The sequence below is a fragment of the Pleurodeles waltl genome, chromosome 4_2 (assembly GCF_031143425.1).
Source record: "Pleurodeles waltl isolate 20211129_DDA chromosome 4_2, aPleWal1.hap1.20221129, whole genome shotgun sequence".
Taxonomy (NCBI): domain Eukaryota; kingdom Metazoa; phylum Chordata; class Amphibia; order Caudata; family Salamandridae; genus Pleurodeles; species Pleurodeles waltl.
In genome coordinates, this window is record NC_090443.1 from 253841212 (window position 1) to 253863841 (window position 22630).

The following is a 22630-nucleotide window of genomic DNA, read 5'->3' on the forward strand; positions in this document are numbered from 1 at the left end:
TAAGGAGCATACATGCATACATGAATTAAGCTGTTATTTACCTGCCCCACGGCGAGAGCACAGGTTAATAACATGTATTCTGATCTCATTAGGTTGAAGAGGCGTACTAGAAAAGAGCAATTTTCAGTAAAAAAATTGCAAAGTGCCAGAGCCAGTACTTCGAGACAGAAATGCGTCTGTAGCGGATTCGAGGCGTTGTCTTGTCAAACAAGAGCTTGATAATGCTTGTAAAATGGTGAGGCACATCCAATTGCCAGCAATATATTAATAGGCCGAAATATATTAACTCGGCTCAGATTAAATCCAGAAACATAATTAGATGTTACTGATATGCTTTATAATTGACAGTAACCTTCCCCTGCGTTTTCAGTAAATGGCAAGATACTCGTTGTGAAAACTGCTTTAAACGTGGCATACTTTAAAATTCCAAATCGTATATGTCATAACGACTAATTGCTTTGACTCTACTTTCTGAGTATTAGAGATAATTCGTTATACTCTCCGTGTCAATGCAGCTATGCCCTTCAGATCAGCAGGTCTTGTCAACTGAGCAAAATGTTTCGTTGGGTGTAAAATGCAAACAACTTTAATAAGATATGTTGTCGACTATGTGCAGCGCAACATGTCCATTAAAGGCCTTAACAGTGTTAAGGTGTAAACTGTAAAGTAAAAGCAGTGCTTAGATTTAGATGCAAAGATTCCTTATCGCTCTCCTTGTGCTCACTGACTGTGCTTTCGGGCGAAGGCTTTTTAGGTTTCACACGTGTTAAGGCATAAGTTAATAATGAAATTATTAATGAATATTCATATACTTCCAGTATTAGATTTGCATAGAAAATGTAATAATGTAGAGAAAAATAATGCATGCATTTGAGGGTGAGCCCACTTGTGTGGCCGCCGATGGTCATAAAGTGTACTTATTAATGGCTTTTCAATATGAAATGTTGAGCTTATGTTTAATTAATGTAGCAGTATGTCATATTAGGAGTTATGAGTTATGTATTAGCTTTATTGATTGTAGGCCTTAACTTAGCATGGTCTTGGCCTAGTTGCACAGCCTCATGTTAAGCTGCATTTCTTAGTAGTATAATAAAATGGATGCTTACACTACTGTCAGTGTGCTCGTAGCTGAAGTTCTTTCTCATGAGAAACTGCTTGCTAGAAGATGCTGTACTTGCTAGTGCCACAGTGTTTAATGTAATGTGTGTAAGACTGACTTTTCCAGGAGAAGACAATGAACACACTGACTTGAGTATTCGCTGCAACAATATTGATAACTCACGAGCCGAACAATGAGAACATGATGAAAGGAGCCAATCATTGCCATGTGAGCCATATACTGGTAAAGTTATAGATTTAAAGTTTTGGTTTCATTGAACAAAGTGTGAACATGTGATCCCCTGAGCAATTAGGATGTGGGAAGTGGTTTTAGGAAACCTAACTTAGCCAGACTGCACTGAGAAGAAGACACCATTTGCCATATGCCCATTTTTAGGGTTGAGCCTGCGTCGCATGCTCTAGCGCATGCGTTGCTTGCGAGAGACACTTTAGTAGTTAAAAAAGTCCTAGGAGCCCCGCCCATGTCACGTCAGTGTCTTTTATTGGTTCGTGGGCTTGTCTGTTAAAATCTGCTTGCTTTCATTAGTGGTAGGCATGCATAAGTCATGCCTTTTCTGGTGGTTAGCCCTCCTCGAGCGCAGCGACCAAGTACTGAAAACATGCGAGGCTCGCTATTTTCCATCCGGTTTGTGGACTACTTCTTATCTTTTATCACAGCGCGATTTCGCTTGGCAGAAGTCAAGTGCTTTCCATGCCAGCGACCCTGTTGCACAGTTAATTGCACTTTTGCCAGTTCCAGTTGCTGGCCTTAATACCAGTGCACATGTTTTCAGTAGGTCTGTTCCTGATTTCGATCGGCATTTAATTTGGTTTCAGCATTGTTTAAATGTATTCACAATCGTTATGCGCTATGCTTAGGTGAACATTATTTTTTAGGTATCATGTATTTATTTGGTTTTGTCTCCGCATTTGGCATTTTGTGCTTTGTTTTCTTTCCCAAAACATTGGAATGTTGATTATGAGAGCATGCTCCGTAAAAATGTGAAACTATTTGACCACTTCCGTCAAAGATATACTTTTCTTTTCCAAAGGAAACAGTGGATTTCACAACGTACGATCATGCAACCCCACGCAGAACACGAAAGACACGTGACTTTCCACCAAGTTACTCATCAAATCTCAAAACAGAGGGTAGATATTATTAACATGTTCTGCTTGAATCTCCATACATCAAATTAGTAGTTCACTTTCACTGGTCGGTGGACTTCGGTTGTTGAATGGAATATGTGTGTACAATTCAATTCACAAGCCATTTGACAGTCTTTCAAAATTGTGTAATTGAAACAGATGGTTTGGGTTGCAAGGGTTTTGGAGGAAAGGATTATGTTTTTTAAAGAAAAGGTTCATTTTTTTCACTAGCAGCTTTCATTCGAAAGCGTCACCTTATACAACAATAAGCACACTTTAATGTTTGTACTGCTCAAAATCTTTATACCATGGTTGTGTTGGTCATTCTTGTGCATGAAATGTGGTTCTGTGAGGTTACCATGGTTCTCCTACCTTCCAAGTTCCATGGTGTACATTTTGCGTTTAAACACAATTGCTGTTGACTGAATAGAAGGAGAGAATATCTCTTTCAACAGTGCCAGGGCTGTAACAAGCAGACTGCTTCTAAATACTACTGGATCTTCAGGGTTTGTTTACAGAAGACCATACTAGAAAAGCACAAACATTTGTGGCATGAATAGCTAGAGTGAAGACACCCTTGGGAATCCTATTTAAGCGGACATCTGTTTTTTAGGTTGAGCATTGCAGCGCGCAAGCGCTTCTTTTCAACGTGTTGGAATGTATCTGGGCTTTTAACCACGCCCACCGCAAGGCCATCACTATCACTCGTTCATGGGCTTTCCCTTCAAAGATGCTTTCTTTTCGTTGGTAAATGCTTTACACTTGTCCCTCCTTGGGACTGCGTGTTTTGCAGCTGCCAAGCCTTGTTGGCATCCTTCCACAAAGTTCTTCATGCATCTTGCAGCTCCAGCCCCCAGCACTCTATCCTGTGACGCACAGCTTCCTGAGTGGTTCTCCGGCAGCGTGGGATCCTTTGTTGTAGTGCTGCATGGGCCTCTTTTGCACCTTCCTTGTCCCCAGGCTGTGGGACTCCTGTGTGCGCTGCCTGGTCTTCTGTGAGCTCTCTGAGTTGCTGAGAGTCCCCTCTGAGTCCCTCTCCTGGGTAGAGTCCATCTTGTCCTTCCTGGTCCCGGGAGGTACCATTTTCCTATAACCTCTAGTTTTGCATTTACCAAGGCTTGTTGGTGGATTTCAGCGATGCAGACCAGACTGCAATCCTCCATCCAATGCGGGACATCGTTTGCACCAACCACAAACCCGACTCTGCCTTCTTGGGTGCAATGCTGACTGTTCTTCTTCACAGGTGGTTCTTCTTTTGCACCTTTATCAGGGTTAGCAGGGGCGCCTGCACTTTACCACTGCTAACCAGTGCTAAAGTGCATATGCTCTCTCCCTTTAAATATGATGACATTGGATCATATCCAATTTAATTATTTAATTTACTTATAAGTCCCTAGTAAAGAGCACTAAATGTGCCCAGGGCCTGTAGATGAAATGTTACTAGCAGACTTGCAGTACGGATTGTGCAACACACTTAAGTAGCCACTTAACCATGTCTAAGGCCTGCCATTGCACCGCCTGTGTGTGCAATTCCACTGCCAATTTGACTTGGCATTTAAAAGTACTTCCCAAGGCTAAAACTCCCCTTTTTCTACATATGTCACCCCTAAGGTAGTTCCTAGGTAATCCATAGGGCCGGGTGCTGTGTTGACAAAAGGCAGAACATGTACCTCTGTAGTTTACATGTCCTGGTAGTGTAAAACTCCTAAATGTATTTTTGAAGTACTGTGAGGCCTGCTCCTTTCATAGGCTAACATTAGGGCTATCCTCATATACTGTTTGAGTGGTAGCTGCTGATCTCAAAGGAATAGTTAGGTCATATTTAGTATGGTCAGAATGGTAATACAACATCCTGCTGACTGGTGAAGTTGGATTTAATAGTACTATTTTAGAAATGCCACTTTTAGAAAGTGAGCATTTCTCTGCACTTAAATCCTTCTGTGCCTTACAATCCACGTCTGGCTAGGTTCAGTTGACAGCTCCCTTGTGCATTCACTCAGACAAACACCAAACACAGGATGCTCAGCCTTACTTGCGTTCATCTGCATTTTGAATGGGTCTTCCTGGGCTCGGAGGGTGGAGGGCCTGACACTTACATGTCAAAAGACAGTAGCCTGCCCTCACACAAAGGACTGCCACACCCCCTACTGGGACACTGGCAGACAGGTTTGAACTGAAAGGGAACCTTGTGCACTTCTAAACCACTCCTTGAAGTCTCCCTCACTTCAAAGGCATATTTGGGTATTTAAACAGGGCCTCTGCCCCTACCAACTCAGACAAGTCTTGACAAGACTGAACCTGAACCAGAACCTGCAAAGAAGAACTGACCTGTTGCCCAAAGGACTCACCTGACTGCTTTCTGTGAAGGACTTCTGCCTTGCTGTTGCCCTGCTGATGCTGCTCTCTGGCTGAGCTGAGAAGTGCTCTCCAAGGGCTTGGATCGAGTTTGCCTCCTGTTTCCTGAAGTCTGAGGACCACAAAAACCTCATCTCTACAAGAGGAACTCCCTGTATGGTGAAAATCGACGCACAGCCTGCCAGAAACGACGCACAGCCTGCATCGCTTTGAAAAATTCACTGCATGCCGAACCGGAAAAACGCAGCCCGACTTCGTAACAAGAAGATCGATGCAGCTCCAGCGTAGCAACCAGAAATTCAACGTACGGGCCCACTAGATCGATGCACAGCCAAGCCGGAGGGACGCAGCCCGACTTCCAGTGAGGAATAGACGCAGCGCCTGCCGTGCGGTAGAAATTTCCACGAAACGCCCACCGGACTGACGCAGCCCTTGTGACTTCGTTTGTCAGCGCTGGATTTCAACACATCATCCCCGGGGCATCCGAAAAGCCCAAAACCCGAAGAGGATCCAAGACCGAGTACAAGAAATCGACGCAAAGCCTTTCCTGCGTGAAAAATAAATGGCATTACAGTGTGCGGCCTGAGAAATCGAAGCACACCTCCCTGCTTTCCACGCATCTTCTCCTCTGTGGTTCTTTGCAGAGATTTTGAACGCAAACCAGGTACTTCGTACTTGCATGAGACATTTATTGCTTTTAAGAGACTAGTGGGAATATTTACCCCTGTGGGGTTCCCAAAGGAGGTTGTGCCTGACAGAGGCACAAACTTCATGTCAGCATACATGAAGTCCATGTGGGATGAGTGTGGGGTAACCTATCAGCTTACCACCCCTTACCATCCTCAATCTAATGGGCTTATTGACAGATTCAACAAGACCATAAAAGGCATGATCACTGGCCTATCTGAGGCCATGAGGCGTAAGTGGGACATCCTCTTGCCAAGCCTTCTATTTGCTTATAGGGAGGTGCCCCAGAAAGGGGTGGGGTTCAGCCACTCTATGGTCACCCTGTCAGGGGACCACTGAGCCTAGTGAAAGAGAGCTGGGAGAAAGCACCCAAGACCCCTCCCCCGGGATGTGGTCAGTTACATGCTTGCCCTCCGCAACCAGACACAACGCTTCTGGAAGCAGGCCAAAGGTAACCTTGGGGCCAGTCAAGAGGTGATGAAGGAGTGGTATGACCGGAAGGCCACTCTGGTTGAATTCTAATCTGGTGACAAAGTTTCAGTAATGGAGCCAGTAGAGCCTAGAGCTCTCCAGGACCACTCGATTGGCCCATTTGAGATCAAGGACCAGAAGGGGGGGGCATTTACCTAGTGGACCTCAAGACCCCTAGACACCTACTAAGGGTTCTCCACCACAACAGACTCAAGCCTTATCTTGAGAGGTCTGAGGTCAGTATGCTCCTTGTGACAGATGAAGGCATGGAATAGGAGAGTGAGACTCTCCCGACCTTCTCTCTGCCAAAAAAGGTGATGCGTCAGTGGAGGGTGTCAATCTCTCTGACTCCCTGACTCTAGATCAGAGAGGAGACTGCTACGAGCTGTTGGACAAGTTCTCTTCCCTGTTTTCCTTACTCCTGGACTCACCCACTTGTGTGTCCATGATGTTGACATGGAAGACAGTCCCCCTGTAAAGAACAAAATTTACAGGTTGTCAGATAAGGTGAAGGCCAGCATCAAGGAGGAAGTCGGCAAGATGCTGGCCCTAGGGGTCATTGAGAAGTCTAGTAGTCCCTGGGCCAGCCCTGTGGTGCTGGTACCCAAGGCTGCTGCACCTGGTGCCATGCTAGAACTCCAGTCCTGCATGGACTACCGGGGTCTCGACTCAATCACACAGACTGACACTCACCCCATCCCCCGAGCTGATGAGCTTGTAGACAGACTAGGCGCTGCCAAATTCCTCAGTACTTTTGCTCTCACACCAGGGTACTGGCAGATCGCCTTGAATGAGGGGGCTAAAGAGAGATCTGCATTTTCAACACCCGAGGTCCATTACCAATTCCGGGTGATGCCCTTTGGGTAGAAAAATGCCCCCACTACTTTCCAACGGTTGGTTAACGGGGTCCTAGCTGGCAAGGATGCCTTCTGTGCAGCCTACCTAGATGCTGTAGCCGTCTATAGTTCCAGCTAGGAGTAATACCTGCTTCCCCTCGAGGAGGTGCTTCAGACTCTGCAACTGGCAGGCTTGACCATCAAGGCTAGCAAGTGCCAGATTAGGCAGGGTTCCGTGGTGTACTTGGGACACCTAGTAGGTGGTGGCAAGGTGCAGCCACTCCAGGCCAAGATTGAAACTATCAAGGCCTGGCAACTACCTAGAACACAGACAGAAGTAAGAGCCTTCTTAGGCCTCACCGGATACTTCAAGGGCTATGGATCCATTGTGTCACCCTTGACAGAACTTACTTCCAAAAAGCAACCTAGGTTGGGGAAATGGACAGAGGCTTTGCAGAAAGCCTTTGACTCCATGAAGGAAGCCATGTGCACGGCCCCCATGCTCATGGCCCCTGACTACTCCTAGGAATTTATTGTGCAGATGGACGATTCAGAGCATGGCATAGGGGCTGTTCTAGCACAGCAAAATGATGAGGGCCTAGGCCAACCAGTAGTCTTTATTTGCAGAAGGCTATTACCAGGGGAACAGAGGTGGAGTGCTATTGAGAGTGAAGCATTTGCTGTGGTCTGGACACTGAAGAAGCTGAGACCATACCTGTTTGGGACTCTCTTCTGGGTTCAGACAGACCACAAGCCCCTCAGATGGCTCATGCAGATGAGGGGTGAGAATCCTAAACTCTTGAGGTGGTCCATTTCCCTACAGGGGATGGACTTTACGGTGCAACTTAGCCCGGGGATTGACCACGCCAACACTGATGGTATCTCCAGATACTTCCACCTTAGCAATGAGATCTCCCAGGAGGTTGGGTAGGTCTCCCCACTTTCAGCTGGGGGGGACACATGTTAGACCTGACAGCCTTAGGTTGGTCATCCCTAACTTTTTGCCTCCCTCACTCCACTTTTTGGATAATGTTTTTACTGGTTTTAGGACTCTACACAATGTACCACTGCTAACCAGTGCTAAAGTGTATATGCTCTCTCCCTTTAAACATGATGACATTGGATCATATCCAATTGGATTATTTAATTTACCAATAATTCCCTAGTAAAGAGCACAATGTGTGTCCAGGGCCTGTAGATTAAATGCTACTATTGAGCCTGCAGCACTGATTGTGCCACCCACTTAAGTAGCCCCTTAACCATGTCTCAGGCCTGCCATTGCAAGGCCTGTGTGTGCAGTTCCACTGCCAATTGGACTTGGCATTTAAAAGTACTTGCCAAGCCTAAACCTCCCCTTTTTCTACATATAAATCACTCCTAAGGTAGGCCCTATGTAACCCATAGGGCAGGGTGCTGTGTAGGCAAAAGGCAGGACATGTAGCTGTGTAGTTTTCTTGTCCTGGTAGTGTAAAACTCCTAAACTTGTTTGTGCACTGCTGTGAGTCCTACTCCTTTCATAGGCTAACATTAGGGCTACTATCATATACTGTTTGAGTGGTAGCTGCTGATCTGAAAGGAGAAGGAAGGTCATATTGAGTATGGCCAGAATGGTAATACAAAATCCTGCTGACTGGTGAAGTTGGATTTAATAGTACTATTTTAGAAATGCCACTTTTAGAAAGTGAGCATTTCTCTGGACTCAAATTCTTCTGTGCCTTACAATCTACGTCTGGCTAGGTTCAGTTGACAGCTCCCTTGTGCATTCACTCAGACAAACCCTAAACACAGGATGCTCAGCCTCACTTGCATACATCTGCATTTTGAATGGGTCTTCCTGGGCTGGGAGGGTGGAGGGCCTGACACTTACATCCCAAAGGGCAGTAGCCTGCCCTCACACAAAGGACTGCCACACCCCCTACTGGGACCCTGGCAGACAGGATTGAACTGAAAGGGGACCATGTGCACATCTAAGCCACTCTTTGAAGTCTCCCCCACTTAAAAAGCACACTGGGGTATTTAAACAGGGCCTCTGCCCCTCCCAACTCAGACACTTCTTGACAAGACACTCTTGTCACAGACACTTCCTGGAGAAGAGAACCTGAACCAGAACCTGCATCCTGCCAAGAAGAACTTCCTGGCCGCCCAAAGGACTCACCTGACTGCTTTCTGTGAAGGACTGCAGCCTTGCTGTTGCCCTGCTGCCTTGCTGCTCTCTGGCTGTGCTAAAAAGTGCTCTCCAAGGGCTTGGATAGAGTTTGCCTCCTATTTCCTGAAGTCTTAGGACCAAAAAAGACTTCATCTCTACAAGAGGAACTCCCAGTGCGGCAAAAATCACCGCACATCCTTCCAGAAATGATGCACAGCCCGCATGGCGGTAATTCACTGCACGCCAAACCGGAGCGACGCAGCCTGACTTCGAAATGAGATCGATGCAGTGCCAGCGTAGGGACTAGAAATTCGATGTACGGCCTACTGGATCAACGCACAGCTGGGCCGGAATGACGCAGCCCGACTTCTTGAGAGGAATTGACGCAGCCCCTTCTGTGCAGTAGAAATTTCCATGCAACACTCACCGGATCGCCGCAGCCCATGACTTTGTCCTGTCAGCGCCGGATTTCAACACAATGTCCAGGGGACACCAGAAAACCCCCCAACCTGGAGAGGATCCAAGACTGAGCACGGGAAATCAACACAAAGACTTTCCTGCATGAAAAATAAACAACGCATCCCGTGTGCTGCCGAGAAATCGTTGCACACCTCCCTGTTTTCCACGCATCTTCTCCTCTGCGGTTCTTTGAAGAGATTTTGAACACAAACCTTGTGCTTGCAAAAGACATTTATTGCTTTTAAGAGACTAAAGACACTTTGGCCCTCATTACAACCCTGGCAGTCGGTGTTAAAGCGGCAGTAATACGGCCAACAGGCCGGCGGTAACAAAAATGGAATCATGACCATGGCGGAAACCACTAACATAGACAGCCACTTTCACACTCTGACCATCACGGCGGTAGCAACAAACACTGCGGCGGTAGCTGCCAACAGCCAGGTGGAAGACAATGTACCGCCCACCCCATAACAACCCGCCAAATCGGCAGCTTTTCCGGGGAAGTAACAATGCCATCAAAAGCACGGCACAAACAGTACTTTCAACGGAAACCTTCTCAGCTCTTGACACTCAAGGAAGAACCAGGACGCAATGGAGCCCGAACTACAGGTGTTACCCATGCTGGTGTATCTTCTTATATACCAGGAGTACCAACGCCTGAGGCGACGACCACGGTGAGTACTGCACCTAGTACACAGGGGAAGAGGGGAGGAAAAAGAGAGTGACACACACACGCAACACACAACACCCCCACCCCGACCCTCACCCCCAACACCATACACAAAAACATGTGGAACAACATTACCTATACACCCCATAACCTTCTGGAATAACACAAGGACAAAAGGAATGGAATCAAAATAGTGTAATATTAGAAATTTTGAGAAATAAGTTCATAAATAAATAAACAGTATGTACAATATATACAATATATACAAAATGAGGGACAATGTCCACACAAAAATAGTCCGTAGCACACTGGCATATAACACATAAGCCAAGCCCACACTTGACTCCTGCCTCAAAACAGAGGGGACACTGCAGGGGCATCAGATCGAAAACACACAGGCACCTCAGGGGGACGGGGAAGGGGGGGCACCTCAGCCGGAAGATGGTACTATGTCACTGCTCCTGGAGGGGGCTCCATGCCCACGGATTGGTCCTGGTGAGTGCAAGGCCACAGTCCCTCAAGTCTCTCAAGTGGGTGGTTTGCCCACTGCTTGGTCCTGGGGAGTGCAAAGTCACAGTCTCTCAAGTGGGTGACATGTTCCACTGGTTCTGGAGGGGCTTTGTGCCCAGTGTGCTTCATCCTGCCAAGTATAGGGTGAGTGGATGCCTTTCTCCAATGGTTCTGGAGAGTGGTTTGTGCCCAGTGTTCTTCATCCTGCCAAGGAAAGGGTGAGTGGATGCCTTTCTCCACTGGTTCTGGAGGGGATTTTGTGCCCAGTGTGCTTCATCCTGCCAAGGATAGGGTGAGTGGATGCCTTTCTCCACTGGTTCTGGAGGGGGCTTTGTGCTAAGTGTGTTTCATCCTGCCAAGGATAGGGTGAGTGGATGCCTTTCTCCACTGGTTCTTGAGGGGTACTGTGCCCAGTGTGCTTCATCCTGCCAAGGATAGGGTGAGTAGATGCCTTCTTCCACTGGTACTGGAGGGTGCTTTGTGCCCAGTGTGCTTCATTCTGCCAAGGATAGGATGAGTGGATGCCTTTCTCCACCGGTTCTGGAGGGGGCTTTGTGCCCAGTGATGCAGCACTTGGGGGTGCCAGGTCAGAGTCCCTCACCTGGGTGTCAAAGCCACGAGATTTGCAGTGACCAGGATGCATGATAGTCCATGGAGGGAGGGCTACAGTCCATCCGGCAGTGGCTACGGCTGCACAGTGGTGGTAATGCTGGTGGGGGTGCTGCTAGTAGTGGGGGGAGGCTCCAGTCCTTCTCCTGCAGCCTTGGACGGCTGCCCACTGGGGCTGCTGATGCTGACAGTAGTGGTGCTTGTGGCAGTGCAGGTGGTGGTGCAGGTGGCGGTGCTTGTGGCTGTGCAGGTGGCGGTGCTGGCGGTTGTGCTGGTAGCCACCAGGCTTTCACCTGCAGGCTCGGATGGCTGAAGTGCCTTGGCTGGTGTTTTGTGCCCCTTCCTGCCCTTGGCAGATGCTGGTTTCACCTTGGGTCTGGCAGCTGCAGTCTTTGAGGTGGCCTTGCTGTGTGGTTGTGGCTCCTTCCCCTTGCTGTATGCTGTCCCCCGCTTCACCTTGCCAGGTGGCGGAATGTTCTTGGCCTTGGCAGATGTTGGTGGCACACTGGCAGGGTTAACGGGTGCCCCCTTTGAGCCTCTGACAGCTGCAGACACCACAGCAGACGTAGAACTGGTGGCTGACGTGCTGGGCTGGGTTTTGGCCACCCTGGCCTGAGGTGAAGGACGGGAGGGAGGAGGAGGGAAGAGGTCAATGTTTGCTAGGAAAAGCTTCTTAGGGACATTGCAGCGGGAAGAGGGTGAAGGTTTGGGAGTGGAGGAAGAGGGAGTGCTTGCCGGAGGTGTCAGTCTGCTGTGTTTGGATGCAAGTACATGAGCTGGATGCTGTTGTGAGGTGGATGGCTGTTGGGTGGGTGTGTGCTTGCATTTGTGTACTTTGGGAGGAGAGGTCACAGACATAGTGGGAGAGGACAAATGGGAAGGGTGCATGGGTGTGGGGGTGGTGACTGCCAGTTAGGGGCGTGTAGTGATGGGCGTGCTGGTGATGGAGGCAGTGGATGAGGATCTAATGCATGTAGGTGTGAGTGGAGATGCAACTGGGAGGGAGGTGGACGGGGAGGAGGAGGGGGACACAGTGGAGGCAGTGGATGTTGGTGTGTCTGCATGGGGATGGTGCTTGTGTGAGTGGCTGTAAGATGAAGTGTGGTGCTTGTGTTTGCCTGAGCCACTTCTGTGTGTTGATCTGGGTGAATGCTGGTCTGACGGTGTGTTTGGGACAGGCAGGGGTTGAGGGGATTGGGACTGGGTAGAGGAGGTTGTAGGGGGGAGGCTGGATACAGGGGCAATGTCTGCCATCAGTGTGGAGGCCAGAGCCTGAAATGCTCTCTGTTGGGCCGCCATGCCAGAGTGAACTCCCTTGTTTGTTGCAAATGCCCTGTGACACCCTGGATGGCATTCAGTATATTTGACTGCCCAAAAGTGAAGGATCTCAGGAGGTCAATAGCCTCCTCACTGAGGGCATCAGGGCTGACTGGGGCAGGGCCTGAGGTGCCTGGGGTGAAGGAGATGCCCACCCTCGTGGGTGAACTGACACAGGAAACATGCTGAGGGGCTGCTGGGAGGGCAGTGCTGGTAGGTGGGTAGCGGCTGTACCTGTTGCTGGAGTGGGCACAGAGGTGTCCGCCACCGCCAGGGAGCTTCCATCAGAGGAGGAGTCGCTGTCTGTAGTGTCCCCTCCTGTCTCTGTTGTGGTGCTCCCCTCGACCTCCATCCCGCTGGTGCCCTCACCGTCGGTGGATTCGGCCTCCAGGCCCATGTGGGATGCAGCTCCCTCCGGCGCTGGTGCGTCTACTCCTCCACCAGATGATGCTAATGCACACAAGGACAGGTATGGGGCGCATGTGAGGTGGCACTGGAGGTGGTGCAGTGCCTTTTCTCATGATTCTGCCCCATGGTCTTTCATGGCAGGATAACTTGTATTTCTGTGTGTGCGATACAATGCAGCAAACAGGTTTATCTGCACACTACAGGTCTGTCAGGTATGTGTAGATGATATGTGGTTGGTAATTGCATCACTTGTGTGGCATTTGATGTGGGTGCTGGCAGAGGCTTGCACTCCTTGATTTACATTGGTCTGTTCATATGTGTGACTTTTTTTATATGGCCATGGCCTATGCCATTGACATAGCTGACCTATTCTTTGTTTGATTAATGTGTGTGGGATCTGTATTTAGTTGTCAACCAGCGGACACTTGTAGTGGTTTGTGGGCAGCTTCTGTATGCAAAGGGGACATAGCTCTGCCTGTCCTCACGTGGTGTGCCAGTCAGGTTGTGGCTGTGTTATGCACATGTGAATCTATGTGTTTGTGATGTGGAATGATTGTGGTGTAGTGTGGCGTGTTGCATTTATGTTGTTACCTGTACATCTGTGTTCTTCTGCCCAACTGTGTTTAGTGTGGTGTATATCTTGTTTGTCCTACATGGTTGGTGTGTTGCATGTGTAATGACTGGTAAGGTGGCTTAGCTACGAGTAGCCCATTGCCATATTACCCATCCTGGAACCGCTCGTTGATAGTGGAATGGTGGAATATGTAGGCAGCATGGACGCTGGCGGGATATTTTGCTAGGATGTTATTAAAGAGCCCACGGTGGTCCACAATGGCCTGCACATTGATCAAATGGGTGTGCTTACGGTTCCTATATAGATGTTCTGTTGCTGCAGGTGGTACCAGTTGGACATGGGTGCAGTCCATTGCACCCAGCACATGCGGGAACCAAGCAATTTGGTGGAAACCTCGCTTGGTCTCCTGCTGCAGTTACTGGGTGTTTGGGAAGCAGATGTGGTGGGGTGTGATAGGTATTATTGCGTCAGGACCTTAAGTAGGAAGACGAGAAGGATGACTGGGACATACCAGCCACTTGTGTGCCCGTTATCTGAAAAGATCAATACACTAGCATATGAAGGACAACAAGGAGTTTTGTCATACAATGGGCTCCTGGTTCAGTCAGTACATCCTGATGACAATTTGTTCCCTGTGCCCAAGGATGGTTGTCTGCTATTTGAAGATCCTCTCCCACCTTCTGCACTGTATTTGTGGTTGCTGTGGTGGTGTTTGGTGTTGCTGCTGTGGTGGAGGGACTTGCTGTCTTCACTGACTTCTACGGCGTGTGCCAAGCTGGAGCAGTACCACTTCCCTGTTGTCCTAGAGGTTCCAAATGCTCCTTCTTTGTTTTTTTTTGTCTTTTAATTGATGGTGTGTGGGCCTCTTTTTAATGCCTGGTCTGACCAGGCGTTAAATGTTGACGTTAATCAGTTTTAACGTAATTATTTGCAGTACACTTCCTAGGTGTGCCTTATTTTTGTGTCAGGAAGTAAATATGGAGCTAGAGGGCTAGTGTCTTTTTTTGTAAGGCAACGCCTAATGTGCATCTCATTGTCGCAATGAGATGCAAGGTGGGCTGGCGCTTCCAGAAAATGACGCTAACTCATATATTTTGATGCTAGATAGGCCTAGAGTCAAAATATAACTATGGAGTTAAGTTAGAACCGCTTTAGCGCAAAAAAAAATTACGCTAAGGCGACACTAACTTTCCATAAACAAGGGCCAGAGTGTTTAGACCATTAAAGTCTAGGGGACTTGTCCTTCCAGCTGTCCATGGTATTGCCACAGTCAAATCCAAACCCTTGTCTACGACTTCTGCAAGAATCTTTAAGTGGGGTTGCAAAGTTGTTGATGGAAGGCATCTATTGCCAATTTCAGGGTGCTATATCACCCCTCCGCCCCTGTCCCAACCCTCCTGCACAGCATGTTGGGACGATTCAGTATGGCAATGTCAAGTGATCTATGTGCACATCTCCTCTGGGGGACTCAGCTCTACCCCTAGGTGACATTACTGACAGTAACTTTCCCATCAAAACTTCAAAGGGAAGTCCGTCCTGTATTGAATTGAGATGTCTGGACATCCTCCTTTGTTCAGTAGGCCTGGACTGTCCCAACCATGGTACAGTGTACCAGCTAATTAACATATGCAAATGTTTCCCTCCTCAGGAGTTCAGTGACACACCTGATAATTGCTCCTTTATTGTGGGAAGGGCTTTGTACCATCTGCTGGGAGCAGAGTAACCAACATGGCCCATCAGGGTAACAAAAGGATTGGAGTCTGATCCTGATCTGAGTCAGAGAAATATGACAATTTTGGATGACCCATAAGGTGTACATATAGGTTCTTGGGACCTTCACATTCAACCTTGGCGTACATGTTTCACTCCAGTTTGTTACCCCATTGGACTGTGTAGGCCTAAGGGAAGGAAAACTGCAATTTAAGGTAGGCTTCCCCCTTTGTGTATAATACAGTGACAATGCAGAATAAACCAGTAAACCCTACTGTCCCTACTATTAGTGCCCACTAATATGATAAGGCCTACCTCAGTTCAACCCTGCAGTGTCCCTGCTGTGCCAAGCTACCTGTTTACAATTACTGGGCTGGCAAGATGATAATCTTAAACGTTCATTTGCACACATGTAACTAGTCCAGAGTCCCTTATCATACCAGCATTGCAGATGCCTTATCTTAAAATGCAGACACAGGCAGTAAACACACATAGTTCAATTACAGCATGGTTACCGTGGATGAGACTCACCCACAGTAGAGGTCCAAAACTGGGTAATGAAACAGTGGAAAATCGAGGGGGGTTAAATAGGTGGAACCCATTTTACTACAATAACACTTTTGTGCAGATAAAATTGATTTACAAAACTAACAAGTAAGGAATGTTAAAATATAATGGTAGTCCTTTTAAGCAGTACGTCTGTTGCAGTGGTTGAGGGGAATAGCAGGGGCATAGCAGTGAGGATATATTCTGCGTTCAGATCATTGAATGAGCGGTGACCATTTTCCTCATGAATAGTTACATAAGTATAGGCACATATTGAACTGTTTTAAAAAATATATAAAATTAAACAACAATTCTCATTCTTCAACAGAGAATGATAATGGACATGACTGCTGCCTCCACCCTTTTTTGCTTGACCTCGTTGGTGAAACTTATTTTAAGGCTGCTGATGATTTTGATTGACCCTGATGCAGAGCATAATAGTTGTATCCTAGTGACCAACTAGTTTATTATGTTAAGATTGCCCAATGACCTGCTGGAGTTAAGAGCTGGGATCAACGCTTGGGTCCAGTTCAATTAACTCAAATACCCCATAATTCTTACCCATACTGATGAGCCCCACTGAGTGGTTCTAATGTGTTGGGACGTCAATCACAAAAAATGACCATCATATTTTATTGTGACTAAATAACAATTATCTCCATGGCCAAGTGTCCCAATAGCCTTGTAAATTTTATTGGGACACTTTTTCAAAACTTTTTCTGCACCACTGACTTGTGTAGCATTATCACTATAATGAGCACTACTCTGTCTGCACTATTTTTGTTGTGTCCTTCTTAGCCAGCCTATTGCCGAATACCATACTGTTTTGTGACCCTTAAGTAAAATTGGTTAACAGGTAACCACTTGCATTTAACTACAAATTTTAAATCGCCAGTCTGATTATTATCAAACCCAAACTACTGGTTGGGAGATAACCAATAAACTACACTGCCTCTAAAAGGATGTTGAAAATAATCAATATGCTCTTTAAACTAATATGGATAGATGAAGTAACAAACAATGCAAACATTCATTATAGAAATGCAAGATAACATAAAAGCCCCCAAAACTAATCTCACTTAAGAGGATAATAAAAAAACTGAAAAGATACCAAGGGACTTATTACACAAAGTGCTGAAGGGCACACATGGAATTTGTACTACTGTTTTCTACCCTGGCACTTTGATGTTACTGAATGTGTTCAGACGCTTGCGAAGCTCCTTATATAATATTTAGAGCAGAAGTGCACTTTTTGTTCTTGTGCTATCCTAAGAGTCATTCTACTATTTGCATGAGGGCATGGCCTCATGGAGATAAGGGAAAGCTTTTGCCCCAACCCTGCGCCATATTTCAAAGAGGAACTGAAGTATACAAAAACTAATGGATGGAATTCTTGAATTAATCTCAGTCACTAGTAATTACTCGGGCTACACCCCGGCCTATTGGTATTTTGCACACCATGCCACCTCAGGTCCGAGCCAGCAGTATGCAAATCAGCCTTATCCCTGTTTCACAAAGAACAGTCCAGTTCAAACTGCCAGGCCAGGTCCTCCCCAACCCCAAACACAAGCAACCCAATGCCAATTTTGCCCTAACTATGGCACATAAGTCGGGCATAGATTGGTGTCAGTGGTATAGTGTGCACAAGACCCATGTCTGGGTATACCCATCCCACTTAGGGTATCGGACTGAAATATACAAAACATTGATGGATAGAATACTTGAATTATTCTTAGACACTGGTAATTACTCATATGCAAATCTGCCTCATCCCTGTTCCAATAGGAACAGTCCAGCTTAAGGTGGCATGTCAGGTCCTCTCCAAACTCAAACTCAAACAACCCGAGACCGGTTTTGCCCTTATTATGGCACATAAGTCAGGCATAGCTTGGTTTCAGTTGTACAGCATGTCGAAACCCATGTCTGGGTGTGCCCATTCCTCATAGGGTGTCAGATTGAAATACAGAAAAAATTGATTGATAGAATATTTGAAATATTCTCAGACACTTGTAATTACTCAGCCCACATCCCAACCCACTATGCCACCTCAGTTTGGACCCAGCCATATTCGAATCAGTCTTGACTGACCTCCAATAGGAACAGTCCAGAATGAACTGCCAGTTAAATAGTCCAGTTGATGTATTCTAAGAGAACAACCTTCAAGTCCTCCCCAAACAATAATAGGTTACAGTTTAGCCTGATGCGTTCTGATATACAATTTTGCTATCCAAGAAATAAGCAAGTAAAGGCTTGAAACAGAATGTAATTTATTTTTTTGGGATTTCTAGTAGCAGGTGGGAATTGCTTCTCATGTTGTAAGCACATTATGCCCTGACGGATACATGACAAAGGAAAATACATCTAAGATTATCTAATTACAGACAAAATGTTTATTTGGATTGTAAATTACCAATCTGAACTATGTCATTTTTGGCTCTTGAACATATGGAACAACTGCCATCACAAGGGCACATGCACAATGAAATTACAATGAGCATGGTGTGAAATGTATGCTGATGCTTATCTGGATGTTTTAGATAACATCTTTGGTGTGGTATTGTCTGAAACCTTTGGCCTTCACTTCTCCTGTTTTGCGGAATTCTTTTTTATTGGTATTAGGACTATGTACACTTTACCACTGCTAACCAGTGCTAAATCATTTGTGCCCTCTCTCTAAAACAGGGCAAAATTGGCTTACACTCAATTGGCATCTTTATTTGTAAGTCTATATTAATTGGTATTTACATGTGCCCAGGGCATGTAAATTAAATGCTAAAGTGGGACTGCACCACTCATTGGCCACCCACTAAAGTAACCTTTGAAAACACATCTCAGTCCTACCGCTGTAGCCTAGAGTGCAGTTTTGGACAGCCATTTCGACCCGGTGTAATGAGCCTTTGGTCAGGCCTAGACATTTGTTTTCAGTACATATAGGCCACCTCTAAAGTAGGCCCTAAAGGCTCACAGGACAGGGTGCATACTATTTAAAAAGTAGGACATGTAGGTTTAAGTTTTACACATCTTAGTAGTGAAAAACACTGAAAGTCGTTTTTCACTTTTGGAAGGTCAGTCTCTCCCATTGGCTAACACTGGGTTACCTTATTAGATTTAAAAAGTGATAATTGATGATTGACAGCAAATGGAGATATGGAGCCCTTTTATAAATTGTGTTCTAGGGATGTAATGGACACATGCACTCCCCTTTGTGTGCCTCCAGTGTACAATGGTATTACAGAGGAGGCAGAAGACACTTCTCCGTCCCATTCTGTAATATGGATTTCAATGGCACACATATAGCATCAGCACTATCATGAGAGGGTGTACCCTCATTTGCATGAGGCCATGTGAAATCAGCACTTCTGGCAACAGCAATGACAGACCACTATGACCACCATTTCGAAGCTCCAGCAACAACAATCCACAACACCCATCTTGATCTTCATGCTACAGTAGCAACAGCCTGCAATGCACACCCAGCTATAAGTGCTTTAGTGACTACAATTTGTGACTCCCTGCTCCTCGTGGTCTCCCCTACCGCAAACTTGAACTTTTTGAAGTGGACTTTGAGGACATAATGGTGGTCATTCTGACCCTGGCGGTCTTTGACCGCCAGGGCGGAGGACCGCGGGAGCACCGCCGACAGGCCGGCGGTGCTCCAATGGGGATTCCGACCGCGGCGGTAAAGCCGCGGTCGGACCGGCACCACTGGCGGGGTCCCGCCAGTGTACCGCCGCCCCATTGAATCCTCCGCGGCGGCGCAGCTTGCTGCACCGCCGCGGGGATTCCGACCCCCCCTACCGCCATCCAGATCCCGGCGGTCGGACCGCCGAGATCCGGATGGCGGTAGGGGGGGTCGCGGGGCCCCTGGGGGCCCCTGCAGTGCCCATGCCACTGGCATGGGCATTGCAGGGGCCCCCGTAAGAGGGCCCCTACATGTATTTCACTGTCTGCTGCGCAGACAGTGAAATACGCGACGGGTGCAACTGCACCCGTCGCACAGCTTCCACTCCGCCGGCTCGATTCCGAGCCGGCTTCATCGTGGAAGCCTCTTTCCCGCTGGGCTGGCTGGCGGTCTGAAGGCGACCGCCCGCCAGCCCAGCGGGAAAGTCAGAATTACCGCCGCGGTCATTCGACCGCGGAACGGTAACCTGACGGCGGGACTTTGGCGGGCGGCCTCCGCCGCCCGCCAAGGTCAGAATGAGGGCCAATGTGTTCAGCAGGTCTAAGCTGGTCACTGTATCTGGCCCTTGAACCATTTCAGTCAGCCAGAGCTTATGACTTTCCCCCGGCCCAGCATGACCAGGTGATAGCAATTGGCACTTTGTGCTTTTAGGCATTATATTTGCTTAAAACTGTAAAAATGAATACCGCCGGTCCTACTGATTAGACTTTTGTCATTCTGGTGTCAATTTATTTATTAAACTGTAGTCTATTTTTTAATTGATTTGGGATCATCCTTGTGTTGCGTTTTCACTTACAGATTATGTGCTACATAACTACTTTACACTTTGCCTCTAAGTTAAAACTAAATACTTTGTGCCAAGCTACAAGAAGGTTAAGCAGTGGTTAATTTAGTAACTTATTTGGTTCACCCTGCATTGTGGTTGTTACTTCAGTGGGTTCCTGGCACTCCTTCAAAAATAACCCAAAATCTTACTAGATTACATTGTAATTTTCTCTCCGTACTGGGAATCTCTTCTTGTACACCCTAGTGCAACACCACAAATACAGCAAAGAAGAAACATGAAAGCAAATCCTTGCAAATTTAATGTTGGTGCATCTTCAGTGAAGAACATATAGCACATTAGTAAATAAGTATATGCAGCTACAAATTGAAAAAAGGATGCAATGCAAAAGGTTTCCCCTCGGAAAAAGAAATAACTTTTAGGGCCTGTTATTTGATTAGCAAAACTTTTTTCCTAACTTTGTGCCAATAGCGATGCTACTCATAGTCTCTCCAATAGTGTCCACCACTAACAAAGCCACATTTATTTAGTTGATATTCATACACCGGTTCCGGCACTAGAAGGTATTTACTTTACTTTTAACTAACCCTTTCATATCATAAGGTTGCTATGAAACATGGGACAATAACTAAGGGCCAGATGAACGATAATTTCATTTTGCAAGTCTCTTATTGCAATTAATTGTGAATCTCAATTAGAGAATCACAAAATGAAATGTACAAATGTGTCTCAGAACATTTGGCGATTCCCAATGGGGTTGCTAATGAACTACCTCATTAATATTCATGAGGTAGGTCGCATTTTGTGAACCCCTTGGGAATGGCCGCTCTCACAGGGATGGTGGCCTGCTGGGGACAGCAGACCACCATGTCTGTGACTGCTTTTTAAATAAAGCAGTTTTTTTGTAATGCAGCCAGTTTTCCTTAAAGGAAAACAGGATGCAACACAAACAAAAAGATGAAATGTCTCCTCATTTTTTCAGATTAAGCAGTGGTCCGTAGGACCACTGCCCGCTCTGAAAAAATGTTTGCACCTCAGTCAAAAAGGAAGGGACCCCTTCCGGTTTGAGAATGGGTTACCACCAACTTGAAGTTCGTGGTAACTGCGATTGTTTTGCAACCACATTCACAGTTGCAAAACAATCATACACCCTCAGCACTCACCTTCCAAATAGTGACTCGCAAACAATAATATACCCTCAGCACCCCCATTCAAATAGTGACTTACAGACTTATTTTTGCAATTTGGTAAAAAGATTACATACCAAAATGCTATTTTCTGGTCTCAAACTGCCAAATTCTGCGAATCGGTAATTTACAAGCAGAAAATAGCCACATGCATCTAGCCCTTTGTCCTAAGAATGACTGTGAAGAAATAGTGGATAGTGCGGATTGACAATTGGTCTTAACGTTTTGTAGTTTTTTGGGAGGAACATTAGCAGTCATTTAGTAAAAAGTGGAACACGTAAATTTTTGAGGTGCTAATTGAAGATGAAGAGTGTAGGCCGAGCTCTGATATTAAAAGGTACAGATTTCCAAGAAATAATTTTAAGCGCTAGTGAAGAATCTCTACTGAGCAAGTGATGTTCTTATCTCGTTGACACAATTTGTAGAAAGGTGTGACTTCTGACCCCTCTGGTAGTACTAGATATGAGAATCATTTATGATAGGCAATACAGATCAAGTCGAATGTCATCAGCCCCTAAGGATTTGTTATCTTTCATATTTTCTAAACTGATATTGTAAGTTATATACTTCTCTTGTTCAGTTGTTTCTGATATCAGATGGGAATCAGTGTGTGTCAGGTGTATAATGACCATTAAAATGGCCATCATTAAGGGAGTATTCTTATTACTATGTTTTTTGGTTTGAGTTCGTTCTTTTGGACAGTGTACATTTTGACTGACGCTTCCTCAATAAGGATACAGTATGTTTTGCATTGTTTTGTATTATTTTGTGGTTCATCAACATGATGGGCGATTTCAGGGGAATGAGGATTATTTGCCCATTCCCTAAAGACAGCATGCATGTTCTGCCTGGCTTGCAAGAGGGTGTATGAAAGTGTGTACATTCCAGTTCCATCATGAACCTTTATGCCCTATACTGCAGAATCAAACAACTAGCCCCTGTGGAAGCAGGGAGTCAACCACAGAGCATGTGTGTAAGAGTTCAGAGTCTCATATTATTTCAGTACTATGTAAACACAATGAACAACAGCAAACGTCTAAAAATGCACATTAGTATGCAATGTGTTTTCGGTGCTCACTTTCAGAACACACAGGGCACATATTTCAATGCATAATTTGAGCCGGTGGTTACAGTGGGAGGCACCAGCACTTATTTTTGGGCACTGCACTTATTTCTCCATATCAGACATTTCTCAAGGCCAATAGAGGGAAAAACAAACAAAACGAAAAGAGGGGAGGAAAAGAGGGGAGGAAAAGAAATATAGAAAATCTGTCACCAAGAGAGAAAGAAAACACATGTAAGATTTAGATAACGGGGCAGGGAGTGCCTGGCAGCAAATTAAAGAGGGCTGAGGTGGAATTCAGGACTGCCCACCCTTGCATTTCATGCTCTGAGATTTTATATCACTAGCCGCAGGTGTCTGTAGATTTGG